Below are 22,664 nucleotides of genomic sequence, written 5' to 3' on the forward strand. Positions count from 1 at the left end.
CTACTGCACTTGAGGGCGTCAAGTATTTGTTGGCGGCAACTGACTATTTTACCAAATGGGTAGAAGTGGTAGCTTTGGTACGAACTGAAGCAGTACATGTCCGAAATTTATTTGGGAAAACATAATATGCAGGTTCGGCGTACCATCTACCATCATATCTGACAATGGGAAGCAGTTCGATTCGGAAACGATCAGGTTTCTTTGTGAAGGATTGCACATCAAGCACAATTTATCCACTCCATATTATGCACAAAGTAATGGACAAGCTGAAGCAACCAATCGAGTGATCCTGGACAATCTTAAACGAACTTTGGATAAAGCTAAAGGGAGATGGACGAATTCTTACCCGGGGTCTTGTGGGCATATAGAACAACACCAAGGCGGTTAATAGGATTTGCACCATTTACATTAGCTTACGGAGTGGAAGCTGTGGCTCCAATGGAATTACTCGTCCCAACAACAAAGACACTAGCCGAACGTTCAGGCCAAAACTCGGAGATCCTATCAAGAGATAAAGAACTTATAGAACATGTTCGAGAAGAAGCATCTAGAAGGTTAGACATATATCAACAGTCTATGAAGTTTCAATACAACAAGAAAGTTCGAGAACGGGTATTTCAGCTAGGAGAACTGAAAATGCGAGGGTACCCAAATATACCTTAAGCTAAAACTTTTCCTACCTATAATCGAGAAAGTGATTGTCTCTGGACTGAGTCGAGACAATGGAACTAATCGGTTCACACTTCGTGTGATCGTCTATGGATACGAGATTGAGACAATACAACAACGAAGTATGTTTACTTGATAAGAAGGTTAGAACTTAACCAAACACAATATGATTGCTTATCAAGTAAATATTAACGTTTGTGTAATTTACTTTAATTATAATAAAACAATTATAATGCGGAAATATAAAGTAAATGACACAACATGATTTTGTTAACGAGGAAACCACAAATGCAGAAAAACCCCGGGACCTTGTCCAGAATTGAATTCTCTCATGATTAATCCGCTACACAAAATTAAACCTAACTTTGTATAGTTGAGACCAAGTAACTAAACCTATAGTTCACCTAGTTTTGTTTGTATTCCCACGCCTCCAACTTATGAATAAGTTACGTACTTATAAAACCTCCTTTGGTTCGTATTCCAAACAGTAAAGGAACAACAAATCTGTTTGGTATCAACTCTATTCAACCAAATGATATGAGTCGGACAAAGGCGCTTCTGTTTATCTTAACATAAACTCATTCGTCGGGTTCTTAGATCTATCTTATGTTCAATCACCAAAGGTAATTGTTAAGATTTTTCAATCAATACTTTTAATCACAAAGAATTATATTGATGCCGATCTACACAACTAATCAATCCAATCTACCACAAGGATAAACCGATTATAGTTGGATCCTCTTATACTGAAACAAGTATTGTGCACACCAATGATTATCAACCCCAAATCATAAATCTTCAATATCTTCTTTGTCTTCAAATCTTCTTAGACCTTCAATAAACACTTGCACACAACAACTTGAATCTCTTGTTATCAATCACGCACAGAACAGAGTCTGTTAACAATGGATTATCACAAGATCATATTTAGCATTAACAAAAGTCTAAAGATCCCTGTCGAAACTTCGATCTAGTTTGAGTGAATCTTATATCAGAAGAGAAGATTCTAAAGCATAAACAAACTAGGTGCAATCAAAGTTCAACCACCGTTAGTCAATCAAATCAATCGAAAACACATGATAAACCGCAATTGTCTAGTTTCCCAACAACGGTACTCGTAGAGCTTCTCAATCCCAAAAAAGACTTTAAACTGAGCGGCCGTAAGAGATTTCACCTAATTAGGTTACTCTCCTCTCCGAATAAGCAGCTACACCAGTAACAACACAACAGAGGAAGTTTGATGTCACGAAGGATTAGTTTGCTAGAAATGCAAACTTCAAGTATTTATAGACAAGGAAGTTTGGACACCAAGGAATTTCCAAAACCAAAAATATTCTCAAAGATATTCAGTATATTCCAAATTTGGTTTACATAATTCCTGGAAACGCTCTGTCCAAAATAATTGCCGAAAATCTCTTTGGAAAATCTCAACTAGTAAATGCACATTACTAATTCTTATTTTCCTAAAATAAAATTAACAACCTTAATTAAAAGATTCTTAGCTTATTTATATTTCGATCCTGGGATTTTTTCCTGTAGTTATTAAGGAATACTTTGAACAATAAAAAAATAAACATTATTGTACGTGTTCAAAGTATGCCGACATCCTTACTTTTTAAGTCCTCTTTCATACTTACAATCTTGAAACCAATTTGCCACACTTCCAAACAAGTTTAGAATTGGTTCATCTGACTTCCAATAACTATGCGATTGATTAAGAAACACTCAATCACAAATCATGGATTTAACGGTTCTACCAAAACAAGTTTCGGTTCTACCTCCATGTGAGTATTGTCCATAGTCACACTAGCTTTCCAAAATTCGGTTAACTAGGTACTAGGATCGGTTTCCCACATATATATGGTATCTAACTCATATATGTTGCACATGTTCATAGGATCGGTTCCCCTTTCTGTACAAACTTGCTGCACCTCATGCAAGGACCGATTCCCCTTTGTGATGTGTTGCACCTCTTCATAGGATCGGTTCCCCTTTACCCAGATTCGGTTCAAAAAAACACAAACTCGATCATACCATCTCAGGTGATTACTTAAGATCGGTTTCACTAATAAAAGTCATATCAATACATAAGTCAGGCCATTGTGAATAGTTTTACCAAGAACACAAACAAGTCATGAACGGTTATACTAAATCACACATATTGGATGTTCACAAGATATGCAATGTATAACAATCCCAATAAAGCCTGGAAATTTCCTTTTCGATTCATAAACAAGTTTATGAACTTACTTCCTTAAAACACATGTAACACATTGTTTCCTAGGATGAAATCCTCACCTCATACCCATACATAATCACAATAGCATTCAGACGATTATGTCGATGTCTTATCTACAAAGTTTAATGGTTAAGAAATAAACTACATATTGTATTCCTTAGTTCTATGTCTATCTAGAGTATTCATGCTTCGCAGTTTCGTTTTCAATATGCACGACTTGAAAGATACGTTAGGGAATGAAACAGTTCAAGTCAAATATCACCAACCTCAAGTGGAAGGATGATGTTGTCGTTATAGCTTCTTACTTCCTCACTTCTTCAAGTCTTCGCAATACTTGTAATGTCTCATATCCTAATACTTTCAATCTAACCTATACGAAGTTGACTCTAGTACATTATCAAGCGACTCTTAAAGTGAGTTTTGATTCACTAAAATATGACAACCAAACTTGACATACCAACGCTTGGTGGGTTCAACCGAGCTATGCTCTAACAAGAAAAGGTGTTACGCAAAACCAGGCCTAGCACACTTGATCCCAACAGTGGAAAGTTGAATGCTAATTGGGAGGGTCCTTACCTCATTGATAGGCCTGCTGGCGGCGGAGCATACTGTCTAAAAAAATTCAATGGCCACATAGAGCCAAAACCATGAAATTCTTTCAATTTGAAAAAAATTCTACCATTAATGTAATAATAATTTCCCTATAATAAATGATTTTTATCTAAGCTTAAAGATCAGACTAATATGGATGGATATCCATGAAGAGAAGGTCAGAGCACGGCAATGACGATACGGTATTCATATTCTCTAATCATGAGAGGCATATCTCATGGTAAACCTAAACGATTGCTTAATTTGTTTGCAATATTCGTATTTTATAGTCCTATAAAAAATTCATAATTCACATACAAGTGCACAATTCATAAACAAATGCATGATCAATACACTTCGGTACTAGCCAGAGTCGTTTAGTAATAACACTCGCATAGCTAAGATCAGACATAAACTTCGGGCATACTAGCCAGAGATGTTAAACAATAACTCTCGCACAACCGATCCCAACTTGGCTTTGATTAGAGGAAATATTTCAAAAAATATTCCTTGCATGGTCTTAGTCTGTAAGAACCCTCAAGCTCGTCAACGCTATTAGACCGGTCAAGTGTCGAATTAGCCGATAATAACTCGATTAGTTTAATTCGAACGATAATTAATAGGAATTAATCTAACAATGATCTAGATACGAAACCAGTACCGCGGGATAGATCTCGAAAAGTTACGCGGAATGGACTACTCGAACGTGTCATTCGGATACCGGATGAAGAATATTTTATCAGATTTTTTTTTTTGCTAAGAAAAGATATTATATTAAGAGATAAAACTTATAAGTATTGTGAGAGAAAATCAGGAGCAATTTCCCACCACTCATTACAAGTATTGGTTCTTCTACAATGTTTTGCTAATTTATCAGCAACTGAATTGAAATCTCTATTGAGATGACTAGTTTTAGAAAAGGAATTTAAAATCAAATGACAGTCGTCTAAAATGGTGTTATTGAACCAAGCTAACCCATTATTTTTATTTTCTAAGTAATCCATGATCTTCTTTGCATCACTGTAGAGACTGATAGAATTTAAGTTCTTGCTTCTAGCCCATTTAATGGCTTCAAAAACTGTTAGACTCTCTGCCTCTTCTGCATTTCTTGCTATGCCTCTGACTAATTTGCATCCCTTGTAGGACCCTGAACCTGTTGTCATATAGATGCCAATGGCAATATTATTAGTATTTTTTCAAAAGAGACATCACAATATGTAACATTACAATCAGTTGGAAGAGATTGATTAGACACTGGATTGAAAGAATTATTAGCTCGATTATTGACAAACTAGTGGAAATCAGCAGTTTCGCGACCGACAAAGCAAGTCATTTAACTTGTATCTATGACTCGCTTTGTCAGTCGAATAAAGGGTCGCTGTTTGAGCATCTTTTCAACTGTGACGTGTCTTTGGGGGTCGTTGAAAATCTTATATCAACGACAGATGTTAACTGTCAATATTTTATGACTGTCTTCATCAGTCATAGATATAGATCTTAATATAAAAAAAATTGATTCAGATTGGCTGTCTGGGCTGACAGAATCTGACTAAATCTGAAATGAAACTCAAATGAGAATCAAATGAAAACCAAATTCAAATGAGAATCAAATGAAACTCAAATTAGAATTCACATGAGAATCAAATGAAACTCAAATTAGAATTCAAATGAGAATCAAATGAAAACCCAATTCAAATCAAATAAAAATGAGAATCAAATTAAACTAGCACACAATAATCATTCAATTTAACATTCATTGATTCATTGGTTTCAAATTACACAAAGGATTAAAATCTATAGTTCTGACCAGTGTAATCTATAGTTCTAGGATTCAATTCCAAAACGATGAACTAAAAAACTATTGATTAAACAGCAAAATTATAAACTCCGATGATGATGAACTGAGCCGACACTTATCAATCGAGTACCTGCAGCAAAATTAATTTTTCAAAATCAATAAAACTAACAAACAAAGACAAGCTGACAACTTCTTATAACTTCATCAAAGCACAATTAGATTATTGAAATTGCTCAAAACCCACCTGTGCATAGAAATAATTTGACAATTTCAATTTGGATGGTAGCTATAATTAATCCTAGTAAAGAGTCCGTTAAGACAAGTCCAGGCTCAGCAAGTTTTCTTAGCTGCATCTTGCCAGTGAATTAGTTGTATGTCTGCCAACCTGTAACAATCCATCATCCACTATCGATTTTAAAGCAGGTGGGAACCTCCCATTACTCAAGGGGGTCAAGAATTAAACAAAAGGTTATAGGCAAAATCAACAGTAAACAAGACAAAAAAAAAGAGGAGAAGAAAAAAAAACACAAGCCATTGGATGGAGACTTCAAACTCACCATTGTAAAACCTCAGCAACTGGTTCCCTGCAGAATCATGTGGCCAAACTTCTCCCTGAATTTTCAAACAAGAAAGTTAAAGAACCATCTTACATAAGAAGACTAAGAAAGCAAGAAAAAAATATGACAACATGTAGGCTAATACCTGTAAAGAAGCAATGGAGGAGAAATTTCCAGTAGAAGCACAACTGCAATCCATACAACATTCTTGATGTAAGAAACAACATAGTAAACATCTGCAATCCAACTGCACTATAGGGAATAGGAACATTGCACCTAGAGAAGGCTTGGAGAAGTAGATAAATAATTTATTAATCAAACATATACGTAACGTTCAGAAACATGAAACTTAATCTTGAACACCTTCAGGAGCTCACTAATCCAAGTAATTCAAGTGGGCAAGAAACTCCCTGTATTTTGTCAAGTAACGAAAAATTTAAGCCAAAATGATAAAGGACTTTGAGGATGAATTGAGAATTAATAACACATTCACACGTGATATTTTAGATAAGTGGATCAATCTACGCATTCGAATTTGAGCTCTTCTCAACACATCTTAGTGATAGTCAAATGGACATTTACTATTTAGTGGGTTTAGATAAGTGAATCAATCTAACTAATGCCATAAGCAAACAAGAATACCTACAAGTTTTAGCATGCTATTGTTCAGTTATTTCTGCATACACCCATAAGATACAACTTGTTAGTCCGGCAAAAGGTCAAATTTATAGTTAAAACTTGTTAGTCCGGTAAAAAGGTCAGATTCATAGAATTCCATCATGTAGATGCACACATATAGATACATATGAAGTATCAGCTGGAAACCATATATTAACATCACTTCTATGAATCTCTGATATACCTCAGGCATCTCAAAATCATTTTGAACATCTGTTAATATAATAATTATTCGGCAAGGCATAGTAATCATTTCGAACATCTGTTAACACTAATAAACAAATTATTTCACTTCAGTATTCTACATTCCAGAAACAAAACCGATTTCCATCACTAACCAAAAATTCGCCCCTATAACACAAAGATCAAGAACAGACGAGCGAATTTGCTATTTGCTAATGCTAATGCAAGTGAGACCATTATATTTTACATGGGTTGCTTCTAAATATCAGGCAAAGGAATGTACATCAGTGGAAGAAGTGGAAAATATAAGGAAAAGGTTAGAATGAAATAAGTAGATTATTAACCTTGACAGTTGGACTGTGCCGGTACGAGCATTCCAAAGAATCAAGGAAGAATCATTCCCCACACACATAACTCTTCAGTACTACAGTACATTTGAAAGTACAAGTATCAAAAAAAAAAACACATTCACGAAACTGTAAGGAGAGCTAATAATCATGTCACGTAATGTTGTCATCACCTGAAGCTCACACGCATCACCACAAGAAAGGTAAAACCATACACAAACATAAAACCAGAAATAAAGAAAATAACAGAAAATAACAATATGTTCACCTCTACTAACCTAAGCTAGCAGTTCAATTCATCGTGCAACAGGAAATAGGCAAATATGAGCTCTAACTAGGATACATGAAACGTCCATTAGAACACTGAGACCCGACCTCTTCTTTACTTGAAAAATGTAGCTTTTATCTGCCCACCACATTGACTCAGGCTATCTGATCAGTTCACAGTTCACTTGAAGAAGCAAAAACAAATTAAGTTAGAGAGTTATTAACCTGGCTATAATTTACATGATCAATTAGATGTTGAAACTTAAATCAGAAAATGGGAGAAAAATGAGATCATGCCTGTTGTTGATAGTTCCATATCCACCGCGTTGGTTAGAATGCATGTTAGGATCCTGAGCAGCTGAAACATATTCATGGGCTTCATAACCTCCATTGGATCCATACATATTACCAGCTGGTGGCTGCCTAATTGCTGCTTTAGTTGCCAAAACAAACAAATAAACGTAAGTGCTTAAAAGAGCAAAGGACCGACCTCAAGGTACCAACTGCATACATCCTAATAAGCCGGAATATGGCTCATAAATTCAAACATTAGCTAGTTAATTGAAACTGGGGATTTTTACCGCTTTTGAAATGAGACTGGATTTGTTGCTGCTGTGATTTGACACTGAATATTTCTCCTTAACTTGTTGCGTCTTTACATAGTAACAACTTCAAAGATTGTTGGAAGTTCATTCATCAAGTGAAATAAACGCTTCCTGCACCAAAAATACAAACGGTGAGTTCACTAAGTTCATAACTACATGTTACCAGCATTCTAAAAGGGAAAAGCAAAAAAAAGGAAAAGAGCAGGGAATAGAGCACATGAGATAGGCATGAAAACTTGAAAGGTAACTGCAAGTCTCCAACAGCTCAAATAACTACAGCATATGGGCAAACTCATATACCTCTACAAACACTAACAATTCTTTAATCAGATTCTCTAAACAGGAAAATTCGGCCAAATCAGTACGCAAAAAATCAAGAAAACAAAACCTGAAATTCTTGATAATCAGTTTAGTTACTTGAAGTAATAAGAGTCGGTAAGCTTTCTTTTCCTACAAAAGAAGAATAATAAAACCCTAAATTCACTCACTCAGTTTTCACAGCACACCCAATTCCTGCAACATCAGCATGTCATAATACATAAGAGGATATGAAAACTTCAAGTGAATAAACAGCTTCTGAAACTAATCCAACAACAACTTTCAATTTCTTTCCCTATTAGAGATCCTTTCATGCTGGATTCAACCAAAAGCAAAAACGAAACAACATCAATTCATGATATAAGAATACCCTTGAGACCCAAATTGAAGGGAAAAAATAAACTAATTAACTCACCTCACAAAATAGACAAGCAATGTAACGAGCAATCTTAATAGCAAACTCAGTCATCTTCTACTTTATCACCACCATCATACCATCATCATCAGTTGAGATAAATCGCTACCCTAATCAAGAAAAAAATAACACTTCAATCGAAACAATTACCAGGAAAAGCAAGAGCCTGAAAATTTACCCTAACCCTAATATGAAAAATTAAATTTCTGTAATTGAAGATGATGAAGAAGATTGAGTGATAGATAATTACCCCAATTAATCGCCAAAAGGATTTTATTATTGAAAACGCAAGAGAAAGAGGAGAGTTCGGCTTTATCTGGATCTGAATCCATTGTAGAAGAAGAAGATACTAGAGGTATTGACTTTCATATCACCTTCCAGATATGGATTTACTGTAAAAGAAGGAGATGATGGAGGTACATCGAGAGTTAAATGTTTAAATTTGCAGAGAGAAAAATACCAAGAGAAAGAGGTGAGTTCGACTGTGAAAAGAGGTGCGAGAGAGAGAGAAAGATAATGAAAGAGATAAGGTTATTTCGGTTATAATAGAGAGAGGGGGATATTTAATCCCATCCGTAGGCCAGTATAAAATCCCAATCTCGAGGAAAACATCTGCCGGCAGAAAGATCCAGTATCATCAGTCGAGGAATCGGTCATGACTAAGGGCTAAAGTTGTAATGAAATTTTGTCAACCAACGACTAACTTTAACCGCTTATGAACTTTTCTAAATCCTGGACGGTCTTGACCAGTCAAACTACCTCGACTGTCACTGAAGGTCGTGGCTGTGGGTTGGGAATACCCCATTCTCCACTAGTGACTGTGATATCAGATGAACTAGCCATTTGTGTGTTATCCACTACCAAGGAATTGACAGTATCATTGGTAAGTCTAATTTCTAGTCTAGCTGTAGCAGAAGGCTGAGTAATTTTCCCCTGGAAAACTTTAAAACATCTGTCTCTCCATATGCTTCAAGCAGTAGTGAGAATTTCTATTTGAATGTCACCATCCTGATTGTTAAGCATCTATTTCTCTAGCCAATCTTTGACAGAAGGATTGGAAGCTGCATCTTGCAAAGTTACAAAACCATTTGGTGTAGTAAACCAAACAGTTTTAGCAAATCGACAATGAAAAAGATGATGCTCAGTCGATTCAGCTATGTTATCATTACACGTGTTACACAGATTATCTCTAGCAGGAGCATAACGAGAAAGTCTCACTTTAGTTAGCAGAATATCACTAATACACTTCCACAGAAAAAGCTGAACTTTAGGAAGGACATTAGTTTTCCATAAAGCTTTGAAAATAGGAACTGGACCAGAGTTAACAGACCCATCAGTAGCATTATTAGTCAGGGTCCTATAAGAGGATTTCACAGTAAAAGTACCATTATGCGAAGGAGACAAAATTAGTCTATCTCTACCATGTAAAGGTATTCTAATCTGAGAGATTCTAACAACATTCTCCCTAGTAAAAAAATCCTCTAACTTGAGCATATTCCACTGTTTAGTATCTCTATATATGAAGTCTACTACCACTAGATTAGGATTAGGGTATTGTTTACAGATAGGATAAGACACATTAGGGATCCAGTTATCCTCAAAAGCCTTAATACTAGTGCCATCTTTCACTTCCCAATGACTGTTTTGTTTCACTATTTCTATACCCCTATAAATACCTTTCCACACCCAAGAAGAGTCCTTCTTATTCTGACAATGAAGAGGATCATTATTGCTAAAGTATTTACATTTCAAAATTTTGAACCATAATTCATCAGAACCATGAGTAATCCTCCAAGAAATTTTAGAAAGTAAGGAAAGATTAAATTTATTTAAATCTCGAAATCCTAGACCCCCTAAGTGTTTATGAGTGCAAACCTTTGGCCATTGTTTCATATAAACCCCTTCTTGATTCTTTTTACCCCACCAAAAGTCCCTTTGGGACTTTTCCATTTGATAAATAATACTATATGGAATCAAGAAGGAGTTCATGTGATAAACAGAGGAAGAACTTAACACATTTTGGACCATTACGGACCTAACTGCTTGTGTAAAATGTTTGCCTTTCCACTTTGCTACCTTGCTATCATGGTGTTCAGCAAGATAAGCAAAAGATTCAGCCTTATTTTTGTTAATGAAAAGAGGAATACCTAGATATTTATCATTTAGGTCTATCTTCTTAACATTAATAGTTCTAATTCGAGAAACACATTTACCTGGATCAAGTTTTTTGTTAAAAAAACATCTAGATGTATCAAAATTTATCATCTGTCCAGAGACAGAATTAAATACATTTATATCATCCACCAGATTTTGAGCTTCGTAGTGAGTTTCTTTGGTAAACAACAAACAGACATTAGCGAATAATAGGTGGGAAACTCTAGGAGCATCATTTGTGACATTAACACCATGGATCCAGTGTCTACTCTCGCTATACAATAAATATCTGGAGAAAGACTCCATACATAAGATAAATAGGTATGGAGACAAGGGATCACCTTGTCTCAGACCCCTAGTTGGTCTATATGCATTGCAAGGAAAGCCATTTAGAAGTATGGAAATACTAGTTGTACTTATACACTGATGAATTAAGTCACACCAATGATTCGAAAAACCAAAACCTTTAAGGACATCTATAAAAAATGACCATTCCACCCTATCAAAGGCCTTAGACATATCAAGTTTAAGGCCCATGATACCACTTTTAGCTTTAGTCCTTTTCATTGTATGGACTATTTCATGAGCAATGATAACATTATCATGAATATTCCTGTTTGGCACAAACGCTGCCAGAAAAGGTGATATGATCATACTAAGCAGTGGATTCATTATGTTGACTATGATCTTGGATATTATTTTATAACTTGTGTTACACAATAGGCCTAAAGTCAACATGGGATGAAAGGTTAGGTTTTTTAGGTATAAGGGAAAGAAAAGTATGGTTCATTTCCTTTAAAATATGTTTTCTTTCAAAGAAATCTTTAGCAGCATTCCAAATATCATTCTCAAGGAGCTCTAAATTTTCTTTGTAAAAACCCGGAGGAAAACCATCCGGTCCTGTGAGGTCCAAGATTTCATACTTTTGATAGTTTGTCTAACTTCATCAAGAGTGATGGGTTTTAACAAACTAGCATTATCCTCATCTGAGATGCATGGGGTAATACAATTTAAGAATTCTCTATTTCTAAAAGGATTGGTTGTAGAACCAATATTACTAAAATGATTCACCAATAAGTCTTCAAGCTGTTGTCTGTCATTAGACCACCGGCCATCACTAGACTGAAGGGATTCTATGTGATTGAAATGTCTTTTCCTGTTCATAGAAGTATGATAAAAACTGGTATTTCTATCATAAGATTTTATAAATTCAGTTCTAGACGTTTGCGCATAGAATTCCTCTTGAACTTTCTGCCAATGGTCAAGATCAAGTTCAACTTGTTTGATGGCCTCCATATTCTGAGATAAATTGGTTTGATTATTCATAATATGAAGCTAATCATTTAAATGTCTAATCTTTTGATCTATGTTACAAAAATGTGAAACATTCCACAGTTTAAGTTCATGTTTCACATTTCTTAAGCAATTAGTCATAATAAAAGCAGAAGAACCCCTGACATTAATTAAATAAGCATTCTTTATGATGTCCTTACATGTTGGGTCACTACTCCAACATTTAAAGTATCTATAGAGTTTAAAATTCTTTTGTGATTGAGGGTTAGTCACTAAAAGAATTGGGATATGGTCTGATCCTATAGAGTCTATGTGAAAAACTTTAGAGTTATCATAGTGATCAAACCACAGACCATTTCCCGTAGCCCTGTCAAGTCTAGCTCGAATGATATTATCATTGGATTGTATGTTAGACCATGTATAAGGTGTACCAGAGAAACCCAAGTCATGTAAATCAGAGCTAGTTATAGAATCATGAATGAAAGGAAATTCAGAAGTGCTAGGTCTAGTATTGGTGGATCTCTCATTGGCAAGCAAAGTTATATTCAAATCACCCATGAGGATCCAAGGTTAATTAACCCTCCTACTAATATCCTTAATGTAATTCCACTGTGCAAGTTTCTCATTATAGTATGTAGAACCATAGAGAAAGGTGACTAGGAATTCAGGTTTACTAACATCACAAGAGATTAAAACATTCTCCATTTTATCAGTGTTCTATACCAAGTCATATTGGAAACCACTCTTTCATAATAATGCAATACCTCCAGAGAGGCCAACAGAAGAGTGGCACCAAGTATTTGGATAATTAAATCTATTAAGGTACTGATACATTTTAAACTCTTGGTTCTTAGTTTCACAAAGGAATATAACATCAGGATTTTGGGATCTAATAAGATTCCACAGACTAGTTCTAGTATTAGGGTTGCCAAAGCCTGGGCAATTCCATGACAAAATTCTCATAGGTAAAATATGAGGATAAGCTGATGGTACCTACACTTAAAACTAGAAGTAAAATCAATAAGAGAAAAAATCACATAATGATTAATTGGAATGACTACTTCAGTCCAATAAGCAAAGTTCAGAGAACTAATGTAAGAAGAATAATTACTATCAATTCCAGTTAATTGATGAACATCAAACAAACAAACATAATTGGGATGGATGATATTGTGGTGTCTAAGCAGAGAATTCACAGAACAAGAAAAATACACTAAAACCCTAGATTCAAAATTGCTACACAGATTGAACAAGGATTGAAAAAATAATTGAAGGGGTATATGTAAATTTAAAGACACAAGAGAATAAGCAAAGGATTTAGTAATCGAAGAAACCTGATTTGCAGTCCTTATGGTTGATTCAGCTGCAGGGAGATGGTGCACCAGAAGGTTTGGTTCTCTGACTCCATTCTCAATATCTTCCATATTCAAATCTGCATTACCATAACTTGGACCTCCGATCTCAAGATGAATACCTCTACATTGAGGAATCTCTCTGTAGCTATTGCTAGGGTTTTGGGCGTTCATCTCTAACAAAACATAGTTATCTTTGATTCCTGAATCTCTACTCCTTTTATGTTTTCGCGGGTCGGACTCATCATCACTCGGGTCCTCCGATTCATTTTGGTTAGCTCTGTCAAGCCCATTATCTTCAACAGGTCCATTTGCATTGTTGTGCATGGCGTCAACTAGGTGAGAATGTTTGGCATAGTATTCGTCAAATGCAGCTTCTGTCATGCCAAAGATAAAAATATGACATGCGCGTTCTTCACACAGCTCATCATTGTGATCGATGGTGAAGCAGTCTGTGCAGATTTTCTTGGGTTGTTTCTCAAAATGATACCGAATCTAGACCTTTTGTTTAGCTGCGTTAAACAGCCAGTTTCCTCTTTTCAATGGTTGACCAAGATCAACTTCAATTTTCACCGAAACAACTCTTCCTCTTCTAGTGAATTCTGTATTTCCTTCTTGTGCTATTTTCCTTCCAATATCTTGACATAACTTATCAAGGATACCATCATACACATGTTCAAGAGCAAGATTTTTGAACATGACCGAGAAAACTTGATGGGTAAAGGTGTATTCTTCAAGCGGAACTGAGTTATCATAAGTCTTCAGCACCACCAGATGTTCGTAAATAATCCATGGTACCTTATTTAAGACATCATTGACATCATCCACAAAATTGAATTTGAAAACATAAAGATTCCTACCCATAGTATGGATTTCAACTCTTCTGTGCCTTATCCAAATAATATTCACATCTTTTTGCACCTTATCAAAATCAATATCATCCTTAGAGATGATCTTTCCTATTAGACTGTTTTTCCATTGGTCAGCAACAACATCAATATCAGCTTCAGAGATTAAGCTCCCTATTGCACGGCTAAGCTGACCCTGACTCAGGTTTGAATCTTGCAATCTTCTAGTGAGAGCAGCTACTTGCAGCCTTGAGCTTTGAGACATTTTGATGATGAAAACACAGTTTTTTCTTGAGCAATGAATAACTCTTTTTTTGGATATTGTATTCACTTCCAAACAATCCAGTATATATATGCTTATATTTTTAGGGTTTGGTAGATAGTTTCTAAAAGAAAAAAGATATTTTCCAAGATAGATTACTTGTTGAGATATTCCTATAATACTGTTTAGAAGAATCCGCAAGGAAAGTCTTTAATTTAGGTAGGTGGAAGTTGAATTTTTGGGTCAGCTTTTTCTGTGCCTTAGATTTTGAAATTTGGAAACCGAATTTTTGAATTTCCAATAATTGCGCCTTTGAATCATTGACTATTCCATAATTTCCCTTGAGACTGTGAAGGTTGAGCAATGGAGTTTCTTGAGTTTGATGACTGTGATGAGAGGAAGATTTGTTGTGAATATCAATGGTAGTGAAACATACTACTTCATGATTCATCTTATAATAGATCATAATGGAGGTTGTCACTGCAAGAAGTGAAAAAATAGCCCTGGTGAAATTTAATATGCCCATATCTTTGATATGCAAACACTACTTTTTTAATGAGTATTCGAGAAACCAAACTGCAACACTGCTCCCTTAATAACCACAAATGGTACTCTACTGAAATAAACCAAAGCACTAAAAATCACACAGATTAGAAATCCATGGAAATCAATAATGAAGAGAGAAAATATTGAAATGCATAAGGAAAACAAATCATAAAAACATTAGCTAACCAAGAGAACTATATAAAAAATTTGAAGTTTAACAATCAAACCAAAATAAGAGAGTTTATGCAACATTCATGGGAGCGTAGATCAAAATTCCTTCTTTAGCATCAATCTTGAATGGTTCTGATATTGTTGTCCATACACATGTTTGTTTATTTTAGTGACTTGGTCACTATTTAATGTTTCCGAAAACATGTATTGTTTTTCCAAATCTTGCATATGATTACTTAGAAGTTAAATGTTAGTTATTCCCACTTTCAGTTTCAGAGACAGACCAGAGTTGCGCAGCGAAAGCTCCGAGAAGTTGACTTCTTTAGTTGGTTATAATCTGATATGTTTATTATGTTGTATATTATATTTGTCAACCAAATGACTATTGTATATGTATCATTTGAGAGAAAATGTTGTGTATATATTTCTGAGCATGGTTAGTTTTGGGTTAAGTTTATAGCAGATTCTTTAATAAAATGATTATGTATATGATTCAGATTCTTAGTGACTCTTAATTTAGTTAATCTCTTGGTTTAGTCAGTTGTTAGCTAAGAGGGCGCTACAATGTTGGTATTAGAGCTCACTATTAGATCTTACATGGGAATAGAAATAGCCAGTGCCAGTTAGTAAACTAGATTAGTTTAGAACGGGGTTGGGTTGTGAGATAAATCTTAATTACTAAAAGCTATCAATAATTAAAAAGAATTATTTGATTGCTTGATTTGTTTGTGTGATTGTTTGTTTATGTGTTAAAGTAAAAATCGTATGGTACACCAGTAACTTTTGCTAATAAACATTAGAGAGTAACTAGCCTAAAAAGTATGAGCACGTACACAATCCAATACTAGAAAAATAGTGAGATTAGTTTAATAACAAATCTTGAAAGTCACATAGAAAGTTATTGAGCACTTTGACTTTTGTGTAAAATCAACAGTTTATAAATACATAAATATTAATAATATTTTTGAGACTCAATAATATTGGTAAGAGTAGTTTGAATAATAGTTCGACCCTAAATAAATTATAATTAAATAGTTATAGATAATTAATAGAAAAATCTAACACTATTAAGACATGTTAAAATTTTATGCAGACTCAAAACTTAAATCATATTAAAATACCAACACCAATGATTAACAAGATATATTATACATATTTAATCTAAATAAATAAAATATGTTATAACAATTTTTACGTGAAAGTAGAATTATATTTACAAGATTTGGGCCTAATAAAATTTAACTAAGAATCCTTACTAAGTAGTTATTTTGGCCATATTTTAGTTACGCTAGTAATCTAATAGGAAAAATTGATACTACAATAATGAGAGTGATAATCTAATTAAAAAAATAACTTTTGATAAGATAAGAAAATAAGAATATTATATCATAATAATTATTATAAAATTTAGAGTTATTAGATATCACTTGGATAATAATTATAGGATAATATTAGCAAAATGTAATTTTTATTAACAATACAATTCAAGGATTACTTAGAAATAATAATAATGAAAAATAAAAATAAAATAAATAATTCATATAACTAAATTGCTTAAAATGATGTGAACTATTTAAACATTTTACGAAGTAAATTAATAAGACTTACACCAATTTCGATAAAAGTTTAGAGAGTAATTAATCTTAATAAGTTAAAACTTAGTTAATCCAGCACTAGGGAATAGTGAGGTTGGTAATTCTGATGTGTTCGTGTGATACTTGTTATGTAGGCAGGAATTTTCAGGCGTCGCGAACCTAGACAGGGCAACTGCATTCTTGTATCACTAGGCATTTAACGGAGACTTGCTTCTATTAGTGGACTGATAGATCCCGAACTTTTACTTAGAAACTTTATGATAAAGTATATTCTCTCATAATTAGAACTAGTAACTTATCGAAATATAAATTAATCTACTGAACCTAGAGCCACAAATTTTAGTTCTAGAAAGACATATAGGTTTGTACTTGTTTTATGTTGTTTTCCCTTAGACAAGAGATGGGAGTATTATATAAGGTGGGGAGTGTTTGAAGGCCATAAGGATGGTTTTATTTTCGAGGACAAAAATGTATAAGGTGGGGAGAATGTAAGAACCCTCAAGCTCGTCAACGCTATTAGACCGGTCAAGTGTCGATTTGGCCGATAATAACTCGATTAGTTTAATGCGAATGATAATTAATAGGAATTAATCTAACAACGATCTAGATATGAAACCAGTACCGCGGGATAGATCTCGAAAAGTTACGCGGAATGGACTACTCGAACGTGTCATTCAGATACCGGATGAAGAAGATTTTATCAGATTAGTAAGAAGGGAAAAATAGTCATTTCCGAGCTTAACCGACCTGGCTTCCCCTTAACGTTTGGGTGGGTGCATTTATCATGGGTTGTTGGCATTATCACCATAGCGTGTCGAGAGAAGACTTCATTTTCTCTTTTCTCCTTCTTTCTTCTTCTTCTCTGCTTTCCCTCTTTCTTTTCTCTGTTCTTTCTGCTGAAATTTTGTGAGTCGCGTAAGGGTTTGTTGATAAGAAATTGATTGATGAAGAAGAATCATCAAATATGGAGGTGATGATGTTGTGTATTGGGGAAGAGAACTGTTAGAGATTGAAGAGTTAAATCAGAAGAAATCTAAGTTAGGGTTTGTAAATTAAGTATTGGGTTCGTATGGAATAGATAAGTTAATTAGGTTGTTGATGGATGAAGAATAAAAGGGTTGAGGTTTGATTGCAGTTTTGAAGTTGTTTTAGAGATGATCAAAGAATTAGGGTTTCATAAGATGGACTCAATAGAGGATTGAGAGATGAAATTGATGTTTTAGGAAGGGGATTAGAGATGGGTTTGGTTGAATTGAGGAGTTATAATTATGTATTGAACTCGAATCAGAAAACAAGGGATTAAGAATTACTTTTAGGGTTTCTATGAGCATAAGTATTTGAGATGGAGATTATGTGATGAAGACTAAGGGTCGGTTCTGTTAATAAGAAGGCGGTGTAGTTGTTGTTGGTATTGGTTCAAGACTCGGGAGAAAATGTTGAATAAGAGTTTGCATTCAATTTCTTCAACAAGACTCATTTGAGGATAGTGATGAAGATTGTTGAGTATTGGGTAATTAGGTATATTAAGTGGAGTTGCTTGTGAAAGTTAGTTTCAGATGATGAAATTGATGGTGTTGGCTAAGTTCCAGATTTGAAGATGATAATCCTAGGGTTCTAGTTGAGATGTTTTGGAGGAAAAGCAATTCAGGGGATGCTAATTCTTGGGTAAGACTTTAATTCTGTTAAAGTTTGGCATTTTAGTTTAAATTGTTTAGATTATTGAATTTATGTGATTTTGAATGAGACTGAAGTTGAGTTGAGTATAATATGAAGCTGTGGTTGTTTGTAAGGATTGTGTTAGATCACAGGGAGGAAGAAAAGATGGGGTTGTCATTATGTTATTTTGGATATGAGATGTTGATAATCCTAGGATGTTTAGATGTTAAATGAATTGAGTTTAAGGAAGGTGTTGTTGCTGTTGTTGTTGTAGTTTGAATGAATGAGTGATTTCAAGAGATGGCTATGAACAACTGTGGTTAATGGATTGAGAATGATCTCAATTGAAGTTGCAGAATGAATGAATTACAGATTCAATGGACTGGATTGTGTATGTTAGAAATGGAATGGTGTTGTAGTGTATGTCTGATAAGATAACAATGAAATAGAAAATGAGTTATAGTTGTGAGCTAAGATTGTGTTTGAATTACAAGAGAACTGATGCAGGGATTGAGTTTTGAGGATTGGTATTGGGATGAAATACAAGGAGGAAAGTTGAGATTGTCTTTTAGTTGAATGAGTTGATATAGTGAAAATAATTCAGAGTGATGATTGTATGTTGTAGGTAGTGACATCATTGAAAGATTGGAAATGCTACCTAAAGGTAAGCTTTGTGTTTTTGTAATTCAATTTTAAGTTATAAGTTGAATGATTGAATTATATTTGAATAGATTGAAATTGAACTTGTGTTAAGAGTTAAAGAGTTAAGAGTCACATAGGTGTGAGAAGAACCTTTTGGCATGTCCGACTGAACTTTTTCAGTCAGATTCAATTTTGTTTAGCTGACTCAGTTAATCTGACTGAGTCGAATCTGCTGACTCACTGAGTTACCTGTCTTGACCTGAGATGACTCAGATGACCGATTTAGATCTGACTATTTGACACTGGACTTGACCTTGGACTTACGTGGACCGTTAATTAGTTGACCCTTGATCGTTTGTGACCGTTAGATGGACCATGCCTTAGTTCAAGGAGATGGTTTGTTGGGCTTGGGCTTATAGTTAGTTCCCTATTTTGATGTATTGGACCCTTAGGGTCTGAATTAGTCTCTGGTTTCTTCTACAAAGATGTATATGTACATAAGACTTAGTTAATGGGCTTAGAAAAATTAGATGGACTTGTATGATTCTTGTGTGAGCCATTTTGGTTAGATTCTTACAGTTCTTGTGTGATTAACAGTTAGTCTATATTAACAACGATCGAATCAAAGGATGAACCAATGGATTGTGGATCTTGAGGTAGGTGTGACTTGTCATCAAAAGAGGTGGGAATACATTTGACTCTATGGTAATAATTGTTGTTTCTTTTATAAAAGTTTATGTTTAACAAAGTCATACATTTCTGTGTGTACATTCGATGCACTGTTCAACTTGTTTTACGATAATTCTGTTGATTCTGTTAATCTTTCCATGGTTTGGAAAGGACCCGTGATGTTTTGTTTGTCATTATGAATTGTTATGGGAAATAAGAATTTTCATTTGTATGCCTAATAGGTGTGTAAGGAATTGGTCAGACACCTATTAGGAAATTGATTGGTGTATAGGATACGCTCCTTCATTTATATTTACACGAATTCTGCTTTTATGCTTAATAGGTGTGTAAGGAATTGGTCGACACCATATAGGTTAATAGGGTGTGTAAGGAAGTGGTCGACACTCAATATATACATTGTTTGACGAAGGAGTTTGTCCATACACATGTTTGTTTATTTTAGTGACTTGGTCACTATTTAATGTGTCCGAAAACATGTATTGTTTTTCCAAATCTTGCCTATGATTACTTAGAAGTTAAATGTTAATTATTCCCACTTTCAGTTTCAGAGACAGACCAGAGTTGCGCAGCGAAAGCTCCGAGAAGTTGACTTCTTTAGTTGGTTGTAATCTGATATGTTTATCATGTTGTATATTCTATTTGTCAACCAAATGACTATTGTATATGTATCATTTGAGAGAAGATCTTGTATATATATTTCTGAGCGGGGTTAGTTTTGGGTTAAGTTTATAGCAGATTCCTTAATCAAATGCTTATGTATATGATTCAGATTCTTAGTGACTCTTTATTTAGTTAATCTCTTGGTTTAGTCAGTTGTTAGCTTAGGGGGCGCTACATAGTCAATACTTGCGCAAATTTGCGCTCAAGATAAACCGGTTTAGCGCAGGATCAAGAATAGCAAGAACCTTGTTCCATGGGCAATGTAATCTCATCTCAGGGCAATGAGAACCAAAAATAACTTGGCTTTGATTAGAGGGAATAATTCAAGAAATGTCCCTTGCACGGTCTTAGTCAATACTTACGCGAATTAGCGAGAAAGCTGAACCTAAACCGGTTTAGCTCAGTCTCAAAAATAGTAAAGACCTTGTTCCATGGCAATGGAACCCCGCCTCAGGGTAACGAGAATTTAAAAAAAAAAAGGCTTATATAATAAACTATTATTATTCAATGCCTGACAATTTCAAAAAGAAGCAACTTGGTAATGAAAATCCCTAAAAAAGAATCGAAAGACAAATACTTCAAAAGCTAAAAAAAAAAATTGGAAAGAAATCATCAATGGTACTCTTCTACATCGGCTCGGAGGTTTTCAATCTCAAAATCTTTCGGAGCTATTGTAGACTTAAGGCATTCTATCTCATGGTCTCTATTGGCAAGAGACGCCCTAATCACCTCTCACGATCAGCGGTAGCGGAATTTGATTCACACGCTCTGTAGACGCCAGCAAACGGAACATATTTTGAAAACAAATTCCCATCATTTCTTCTGGGTCAGGGATATGAGAAAACACAACGCGATCCCTTGGAAAGAGACAATCAAAGTCCAAACTCTTGGCAACAACAAAGTTAAATATGGATGATTCATTCTCCGTAATTGGTACGCCGTTCTGCTTAGTGGGCATCACCATGAATTTTGGGCGCATTTCAAACGGAGTCACCCCTTTAAAAATATCTCCCAAGGACTTGCGCGGCGAACTGGGAGTGTAAGACGGCGAGTCGCGAACCATCGAAGGGTCAGCTGAAATACCAGCTGAAGTGCCATTTATGGGTCCACCAAAAGAGAGAAATAATTCCAGAGGCACATTTTGTGCTTTATTGGTTCACTGGAGGAAGGAATTAATGTCACATGCGTTGGTGGCATTTTGGGCTTTCTTATCAGAACCTTCTTACATTTTTTGGCCTCAAGAGCGCATTCAAGAGCTCGTACGCCATTCTTCTTAGTCATCTGTGAAAACACGAACAGAAGTTAAAGAAAAAACAAAAAGAAGAAATGTTACGTAGCCGCATTATCAATGGTGTTCGTACTCCCTAAATGAATTGACGTTGAAGAAAAGATGCACACATATTTAAGAAAAGCAAAAGAAAATAATAATATACAAATAAGTATACGAAGAAGTGACGCCGGGAGAAGTTGCATTCCTCATCACTTTCAACAAAAAGAGTTCAGATATTAAAAGAAAACAAGGAAACAGTACTCTAAAGATCCTACGTAATACAGTATGCAACAAAACAAAAGAGGAGAAGGTAGATACTTCTCATTTTCTCTGTAAAGAGATGATGAAACAATAAAGAGAGGATCGTACCTTGGGTGGAATCGGATGGACAAGAGATTAAATAAAAATATGGTATATGAAAACGAAAACAAGGAAAGTACAGGCTACAAGAGTGGTTAAATTGAGAAAGTATCTCATTGTTTATATGCAAAAGAGAAAGGTGGAACAGAAAAAGCAGAGAATCCAAATCAGTCTTCTTGGTATATCTTGTTCCTCTAAACAAGTCAACACTGTTGGTTAGATAAAACAAGTAGCTTTCGGGAAATATGGAGATTCACCCAAACGGGACTTATAGTACCCGAATACAATGATTGACATCAGCGTCCCAGGCCAGAAGAATTATTTAAAATGTTATTTGGTGCGCCCCCCACCCAAAAAAACAAAATGCCAACTAAGGGGAACGTCATATTTAGGAACTATAGGTTCATGTAGACTTTACAACTTGAAGTTCGGTATTATTATATGAAGATACGCCCGTAACTCCTGCAATATAGCTGGGGACGTCAAGATAATAATGGT

At 34.9% G+C, this 22,664-nt stretch overlaps 3 long non-coding RNA genes across 5 annotated transcripts; 1 reads left to right on the top strand and 2 right to left on the bottom strand.

Moving 5' to 3' along the window:
- Window positions 1-5,260: 5,260 nt before the first annotated feature.
- On the bottom strand, window positions 5,261-7,509 carry LOC113323593. 2 transcript variants are annotated; one of them, XR_003347705.1, is made up of 6 exons: window positions 7,341-7,509; window positions 7,060-7,139; window positions 6,000-6,042; window positions 5,855-5,909; window positions 5,542-5,682; window positions 5,261-5,427 (listed from the first exon to the last, which is right to left on the bottom strand). It is a non-coding gene; the product is annotated as an uncharacterized LOC113323593 (long non-coding RNA). The 2 variants fall into 2 exon arrangements; XR_003347704.1 differs by having other exon boundaries at window positions 7,060-7,509.
- Window positions 7,510-7,624: 115 nt separating this feature from the next.
- On the bottom strand, window positions 7,625-9,160 carry LOC113323594. Of its 2 annotated transcripts, none has more exons than XR_003347706.1 (5): window positions 8,918-9,160; window positions 8,668-8,777; window positions 8,423-8,567; window positions 7,911-8,045; window positions 7,625-7,759 (listed from the first exon to the last, which is right to left on the bottom strand). It is a non-coding gene; the product is annotated as an uncharacterized LOC113323594 (long non-coding RNA). The 2 variants fall into 2 exon arrangements; XR_003347707.1 differs by having other exon boundaries at window positions 7,633-7,762.
- An 8,570-nt stretch (window positions 9,161-17,730) lies between these two features.
- On the top strand, window positions 17,731-20,666 carry LOC113320363. Its single transcript, XR_003346069.1, has 3 exons — window positions 17,731-19,208; window positions 19,784-19,868; window positions 20,419-20,666. It is a non-coding gene; the product is annotated as an uncharacterized LOC113320363 (long non-coding RNA).
- The last annotated feature ends 1,998 nt before the right edge of the window (window positions 20,667-22,664 follow it).

This window comes from Papaver somniferum, chromosome 11 (assembly GCF_003573695.1).
Source record: "Papaver somniferum cultivar HN1 chromosome 11, ASM357369v1, whole genome shotgun sequence".
NCBI lineage: Eukaryota > Viridiplantae > Streptophyta > Magnoliopsida > Ranunculales > Papaveraceae > Papaver > Papaver somniferum.